Below are 8,652 nucleotides of genomic sequence, written 5' to 3'. Positions count from 1 at the left end.
TCAGTCCTCAAAATAATCTAGCTGATTATGCAAACATTTATGTCCTTGCACATATACTTGGGGGGATGAAATGCAAGGGAGGATTGTCCATTAGAGTCTAGTCTTCAGCCAGGAGTAGCTTTAGGCTCCCATTTAGGAATCCCTATGAGGTTTGAGCAGAGGTCTGTCTGTCAGGCATGACTCAATTCCTGCACATCACTTTGCGCTCCAAGTTAAACTGCTTGGACTCTGTTTTCCCAACAGAGCTCTCACTGTTATTCCTCTAACTTCAGATGTGGGAAAAGGAGATGGCATACGCTTCCCAAATGTGAGAACCCTCAGGTTTTGCATTGCTCCAGCACCCTCTGCAGCTGGTGCTGTCACTCAGCAGCTCAGCAGGGGCCTGTTTGACCTCTACATCTTCCTGACACTTCATTCCTGAAAGAAGAAAGAACAACAATCCTCCCCTCTTGCTAAATCCCATTTGTTGGTTGAGAGAGCCACCTTTAACCTTCGTAAAGTCAACATCTCTTCAGTCAAGCACTGTGTTGCGTAGAAAAAACCATCATGGATGGAGATGAGTTTTTGTAATGACTGCTCCCATAACAAGCTGAAGGTTGGAAAGTGGGGATTTATCTTTGAGCTTTCTATCAGTTCATTCTGTGACTCCCCCAGGAAAGCATTTCTCAGCCATATCACAGACTGAGAAGCCTCTGAGCTCTGTCTCGCACTGAGACCTTGCACAGTAATTTGCATAATTTCATGAAGATGGAATGAAAAGAGTTGTGCCATGTCTTCACCTCTTTTTTCTGGCAAGACAATTTTCTTTCTCAGTAAAGAAAGACCTGAACCATTGCATGCCACTTTAATGTAGCCCTTTTCTAAATCACCTCCATGCTTGTGCTGTTTCTTAGAACATGGGAGCTGTCAGGGCAGGATCCATGGTCCCGCTCTGCTTTTGCTGCCCCTGACTCAGTACAGTTGTGTTCGGTGAAATCCAAAGTGATTTCTTAGATTACAGATTCTACTCTGATTGCAAAGCAAAAGAAGATTTAGCTTTGTAACAGACAGACACTGGCTAGACAATTATCTTGTCAGAAGTTTAAGAAAAATTTACATGCTTGTAATGGAGGAAACTTTAGGCACCAACGTCTACTCTTGAAATTTTATGAGCTACTAAATTGCAAGTTAATAACACCCTTCATTAAAAACTAGTGCTCTCCAAACTTTTTTTTTTTTTAAATAAATCCTAAACAATGCCATGCTATGACCTGCCATGCATGCAATTGAAGTAACTGGGAAAGTTTTCCTCCATGGAGGTACTGGACCAAGACTGGGGAATTCCTCATACATGGGAGAACCGTTGTTACTAACTCCATTGCATGTTATAGCACTGATGAAAGAAAGCTGGAGAGCAACAAATAGCCAATACTAAATTCAGGATGCTGCTGCTTAGTTGCAGAAGTTAAAGATGGAAAAAGTTTATTAGGTTACTTAGTCTCCCTATAGGTAGTTGTTTTATTATTCTCTACTAGACATTTCCATACAATCATGGAATGGTTTGGGTTGGAAGGGACCTGAAAGATCATCTAGTTCCAAACCGCCTGCCATGGGCAAGGTCACCTTCCTCTAGATCAGGTTGTTCAAAGTCCCATCCAATCTGGCCTTGAACACTTCCAGGGATGGTGCAGCCACAACTTCTCTGGGCAGCCTGTGCCAGTGTCATTTTCTAAGATATTGCCCAGAACCGAGTAGCTGTTACAGTTTGTCTTCCACTTTCCCTTTGGGGAAGACAATTCCACTCTTTCCTAGTGTCTAGACTCGGTCCTCACTTTTACTGACTCCATCTCATTATTCTGAGTAACAATCTGTTGGCACTGCACAGGTGGAGCGCAATTTTTCAAGCAAGTTTTAAAATTTGCTTTAAAAGTTGCGTAAAATTTGGAGCTGTTCAGCCTGGAGAAGAGAAGGCTCCAGAGGGATCTCATAGCAGTTTCCAGTACCTAAAGGGGGCCTACAAGAAAGCTGGAGAGGGAGTTTTTACGAGGGCGTGTAGTGACAGGACAAGGGGCAATGGCTTTAAACTGAAAGAGGGGAGATTTCGATTAGAAATAAGGAAGAAATTTAGATTTAGATTAGATATAAAACTTAGATTTAGATTAGCTATAAGGAAGAAATTCTTCCCTCTGAGGGCGGTGAGGCACTGGACCAGGTTGCCCAGAGATGATGTGGCTGCCCCATCCCTGGAGGTGTTCAAGGCCAGGCTGGATGAGGCTCTGAGCAACCTGATCTAGTGGAAGGTGTCCCTGCCTAAGTCAGGGAGATTGGAACTAGATGATCTTTCAGGTCCCTTCCAATCCAAACCGTTCTATGATAATTTTGTGATATCTATAGTAAGCCATCTTAAACACAAGCCAGACGTATTTCAGACTTTTAATCTTTCCTCTAAGGCACTCACCGCAGCCTCTTAATGATGTTTCTGGTGCTTTGAATTCTCTCCAAGTTGAACAGTCACTAGCACCAAGCTGAGATTGTTGGTACAGTTTCTCTCAGTGAAGGGAGAATGATTTCTGAAGGAAACTGCAACACTGCAGGATCACGAAACTCAGTTTCCAAGAGACTATGTGTGAGATGTTTTGCTCCCCTATGCCTAGAACCTCCCTTGCAAATACTCCCAAATGTTCTATATCTGCTGAATAGCAGCATTTCCCTAAAGAATTAATGTGATATTAGGCAAAAAGTCACTGCAGCAAGACGTTCAGAAATAGAGATGAAAAAAAATTATATTGGTGCCTAGAGCTGCTGTATCAGCAAAGACCCAGTGATAAGTGCACTGATACTGGAACAAGATTACACTCGTTGGCATAGCAGATGCTCCTGGAGACAGTTCAATAGCCCATTTCAAAGGCATCTTCTGTCACACAGAAGTCATTGCAATGTGAGGAAAAATTGTTGTTGACTATTCACTGAGCTGCTCCTCCTGAGCTGTTCTCATATATAGGATTGGTCATTTGGCAATCTTATACTTGTTCTGCTTTCGTGAGACTCTGAAACTAAAATGATGTGTCGGCATTGACATATGAACAGGGTAGAGAGAGGATGGGGAGTCTAAATAATAGATTGGAGCTGGCCCTGGGTTTGCCTCATCTGCTGGGCATTTTTGACATGTACAGGTATTGCAAGAATGGATCATAATACCCAGAATCTCTGAAGTTAATTTTCAGGGACGTTTTGCAGACATGCTTCATGAATAGTTATAGTTCTTATTCTTACCTGGCAGAAGCAAGTGAAATAGCTTTCCAGAGGCTGAAGAAGTAGAGCCAGTCAGACACTGTAGTTCCCTTTCACAGCTAAGTAACGGCCAAGCCGGTGTGACCTGAGCAGGAAACTTTGTACTGAGCAAGTGATAGCCCCTACATCTGACTGGTGAGGCTTACACCTGCTGAAGTCAGTAGGACATAGCTGTTGACTCACGTGGGCGAGGATTTAGCACCATTCCTTGTCTGCCTGTGGAACTGAAAGTGCTGAAGCTAGCACCAAATTTAAAATACTGAAACTGAATCTTAGGCCTTTTAACTGCATGTACACTTCTGAAGACCATTTGGCCTCCAGCATTCATTGTCTTTTCCACTGCAGTCAATGTGAGTTCTCTAGAAAGTGAAGACCCATGCTAGCAGAAAACCTTTTTTGCAAGAATAAACGACTTTAGCATACAGTGCAGAAAGTCTCAGCTGTAGTGAGTTTCAGCAGATACGGCCCATGGTAGGAAGTGGAGCTGCAGCAGGGATTTTCAGCACTAAGGAGCCTGCATTGAGTCAGTGATGGAGTGCGTCTCCCGAAGGGTCCGCTCACAAGCGTAGGCTGTTGCAGTTTTGCAGATTATTTTATATTTGAGGACCTCAAAGAACTTGACAGGATTGCATGACTTAAAGATCATTTTGACTTCTGAGGGAAACAACTGGCCAGTGAAGCTTGGAGATGGGTTAACTGAGGCATAGAGACACCAAGCAATTCACTGAGGGAAGCTTTACTTCTTAAGAACAAGATCTGGCCTACTTATTAAAAAGGAAGTGACCTATAATTATAGTTGACTTTTAGGAGATAGAACTCCTGAGTTCTCTGTTCTTCATTTTGTATCCCTAAAAAGCTAATGTGGTATATAAGGATACATCTACACTGCAGTTAATATGAAGCTCTGAGTTGCACTATGGGCAGTGGTAGAGTTTAATGTCTTACACACAAATATCTACGCAAATAATAATCACAGCAGCTGGTTTTCCAGAACACTGCATGTGCTAAAAATTGCTATCACATTTGTTGCGACTGTAGGTATTGAGAATAGGGATGTCTATACCTTCATGCTAAATAGTGTATAAACATAGTGTGCCAGAGAAATTATAGTCTATATCAATAGGAAAAATGTGTGGTAAGTAAGGTAGTAAACATACAGAGAATGAAGCACAAAGCAGGAGAGGGAAGAGGGGAGAATTAGGCACGTGAGAGCTTTGCTGAATCTGAACCACTGCAGGAAAGCCAGCAGAGGGTAGAGGGTTGGTGAGGGATATGTCAAGGGTAGAAACAGCAAGCATCTGTCAAGGAAAGAAGGGGGCTAAAACAGCAACGAGAGTTAGAAAGGAAACGCCAAGCCCAAAGATCTGCTCTTTGGGTCTATCAGTCATTTTAATAGTTTTCTCAGCCATTCTGAAGGAATAAAAGAACAGAGAAAGCATAAAGCGTAGACAAATAGAGAGAGCATACCTAGAAGGGAAAAATTATCTCCTACCAAAGAAAGTTAAAGAGCTATGTGATTAAAGAGCTATATTAAAAGACAATAGATATTGGACAAAACGTCAGGAAATGTTAATTTGCATTTTGCTGTAATGCCATATGACATATTAGTCCAGTTTAAAAGGCTTGTATTTGCAGGAAATCAGCATTAGGTTTGTGATAATTTGAGGGAGGAGATGTAGAGAGTGAGAAAGTGCGTTCCCTCTCTCTCTCTCAAAAAAAAAGCAGCTATTTTGTAACAGTGATATCATGATGGTATGATATATTTATCTCTCTACTCCCCAGACTTCTAGGAACAGGTTTTCAGTCACTTTGTAGGGAGTGTACAGGCAGAAATTATATGTAATACCAGAGAAATAATGTTGGAGAGAAGATGCCGAACAAGCAGCTTCTTAGTCTGAAGCAGTATAATGAATATCTTAGGTTATGTGAGTAATTAATGCTTTCAGAAGAGTTTTTACCTGAAGAGTTTTACCAAAAGCACAGTACACATAAAAAAAATTACAAAACTATTATCTGGCTTTGGCCGTGTTTTTGTTATAAAATCATTTTTATGCTTCAGCTGCAAAATTCATAAGTAGATTAAACCAGACTTCTGTTGCATTTTGTGAGTTTTGAGGCAATGTATCGGTCACGTTCTGCAATACTCTTGATTTCTGTTGCGCACAAAGGTGATTTGAAGGGAATATCCATGGAATTAATGTTCTCTTAGCCCAGCACATGATCTGAGAACAAGCCATTCAAGATGAATGATGGGTCAAAACTACAAAATCGTATAAAAGAAAGGTTTTTCTAAGCAAATTGTGAACATATAATTTTTGAGCCTGTTACTCTCCGAGATTAATGTTGTAGCTGCATCTTTGAAAGATACAGGCAACCTAATGACCAAGAATATTGACTCAAGGTCATTAGTTGCTTCTGATACATTAATTAAACTTACCACAGAATCAGGTACAAGGCTATTCAATGTATACATTTCGTTCTCCTCTAGATGGTTTCTTTGCTATGCAAATATGGTACACTTAAAAGCTGTATCTCAAGAGTGATCTTATTAAAATGCTTCAGTTCATATTGATTTAATGACTTGAGTTTTTCTTCTCCACATCTTATTTCATCTGTTCTGTTCCAAACAGTAGACTAAAAAAAAGAAGGGAAAAATGATTGAGTGTTGTTTTTGCATTAGTTTGGAAGTTTTGTCTGGCTAGTTTTCCTTTCCACGGCTTTTTTAAAAAATTGGTACTCTTGCAATCATGAGAAGTGACCATAGTGTAGCGTTTGGGGATCTTTCACCTGATTAGGTGGTTGAATCCATGCTATGTCATTTAATTTCTACCCAACCCAGATGTTGTGCTCCAATTTAGGATCATTGCTGTGTAATGTAGCTGCTTTGACTGTAGCACTGGCAGAGTCTTGGTAATATTAGCCAAACAAAAATTGAACAGAATGCACTTTCCTATTTGTTCATATCCATAGCAGCTAAAACTGCTGAAGAATTATATTTGCTACCTATTTACTCTTTGGTGTGGTGAGTCATTTGCAAATTGAATCTGACATTCTCCTGACAATATGCTTGTAATTTTCACAGTTCCAGATAGACTGAGGTGATTTTCTGATTGTTTGATTTGCCTTTTCCTTTTCTACAAAAGCACTTGCATATTCTCACATTTGTCAACCTCTCTACTTAATTTTCTACAAATTTAACAAGTACATGCAATAACATGCTCACATTCCCCTAAATTTTCAAAGGCTTCTCTGTGACCTTAGCAGTATGATGCCCTGTAAGATTGGAGGGTGCTAGTATAGCCCTCATGAGTTGGCAGGAGCTGTGCAGTCAAACCACTGAGTAGAACTATTAAGGCTTTTTTCCTTCCACAGTCTCATCTGATGCTTTTACTGAGATTCAGTGTCTGACTTGCTGTGCAGATGGGGAGCTGGCATCACTACCACAAGGATTTCTAATTTAATGATAATGTTTCTCTTAGCACTGAGTCAATATTTCCGGTATTAATTAAATTTGATGGCTGCAGTAGTGGGGGAGAAAAAAAAAAAGCTTCAGGTACAGGAAACATCAAGATGTGTTCAGAGACATTTACACGATAATTTATCTTAGGGCAGAGTGCAGTAAAAGCAAAAAGCAGAAGAGAGAGGTGACCAGCTTTAAGTTTGCAGAAGTATTAAAAAGAAAAAATAGTAACTGGAAAGTGCTTAATCACATTATGCAATGCATAATCTGTCCGTTTTAACAGTTTTTGTTTGAAAGATCACTTAGTTGGTTTTGTTTTTTAGCTTTTTTCGTTACTACCTTTACTACAACAAGCGGTTTCGGTTTTAGAAAGGAAAGGTGTGATGAGTCACAGGCAAATGGTGGCAAACTTGGGTTGACTGGATTCAGTGGGTTTACTCTTAGGAAAAACTCAGTTGCGTCTGCAATAATTTTATTGAATAAATGAGTTCTGTCTTTGTCTTACTATTTCACAGTTTGTTTTTCACTAGTACTTCTCTTGTACCGAGTTAAAACCAATATCCCAACTCTTCTCACTGAAATAGTTGCTACCTCATCCAACTGTGTAACTAGGTAAGAAAGCTGATAATCAAGAACCTGAAGTCTGCAGAAAATGAGTAAGCAACTAGCAAAATTATTTGAGCTCTGGAGAAAGAACTTCTGGCAGAGGGATATTGACAATGTTTGTTCCTAAAAGAAATTGACATGAAACTCTCAAAAAAATTGATGCTGCTGCTGCTGCCATTGAAGCTGGGAAATTTGATCCAGTAAATTCTAGAATGGGTAGATGTGTACACATTTTTCTTATACTTTGAATCTGTTCCCACATAACTGGGATTTTCTTGTGCAATTTGTTTAAAACATTGTCTTTTGGTGTCTCTCTACTATTAAGAAATTTCATATGAATGTAATTTTCATATGAATGAAAACAGGTAAATATATATCCATACCTCGAGACTTAGCAATTACAGGAGGAAAAGTGTGTTCAGTTGTTTCAGCAGCTGTGTGCTCAGCTGTGCTAAGGGAGCAAAAATCTCTGCTTGCAAGTCTAGACACCAATTTCTGTATTCCTTGCTTGTCTCTCCCCTTTCAATATTTTTTCTAGATTTGAGGCCTAGTGCCATGCAAAGATGAGGAATATCCTTTCCTTGAAAGGTCATAAAAGCAAGTAGTGTCTCAGCTACAACATTAACCCTTAAGACAGGAAAGACCATCTGAGAAAAAATTTGATAAATCATGTTTTTTTTTAACATGATGAGTCATTTTTACGTTGTGCATGCTGTTGTGGCTACCTCCTGAGGAGATGAATGTTCTGAACAAGGTCCAAGGCATCAGAAGCTTTCTATTAAATTACTAATATTTTTTAGGATCAGCAAAGGAACAGTTAAAGAGTTTGACTGGCAAATATTTTGAAAAATACAGAATTAGCTCAGGTTTTGGCAGATTGCAAAAGTCATCTGTTGTTTTCATCAGACCACACCAAAGCAACAGGAACCATGGCATCCCCAAGGAACAGATAGGAACAGAACATTCTACCTTTTCAAACCATTTTTGTGGGTATAGATTGACAAATGACACATTTTGGTGCATCGTTCATGCATTTTGAGGTGGGATGGTGTGCAACATTTTCATTTGAGTTTTTGTTGTAATAAGAATCCCGTATGTTTCTGGAGATCCTAATAAATAAATCTATAGGATTATCTGCCACGTAATAAGCTTTTAAATGTATTCAGTGCTAAGACTTCTGCACTACTTGTATTGAGACTATCCTTTGCTGCTGCTTTTGTCATTGAGCTGTGTGATCTCTTTCACTGGAGCCAGCTGAACTAAATGCAATTAAATGAAAATTCTGGAAAGGATTTTTGGAAGAGACAGGACTCGTT

This window comes from Tauraco erythrolophus, chromosome 25, assembly GCF_009769465.1.
Source record: "Tauraco erythrolophus isolate bTauEry1 chromosome 25, bTauEry1.pri, whole genome shotgun sequence".
Classification (NCBI taxonomy): Eukaryota; Metazoa; Chordata; class Aves; order Musophagiformes; family Musophagidae; genus Tauraco; species Tauraco erythrolophus.
Note: the sequence above shows the minus strand (reverse complement) of the source record.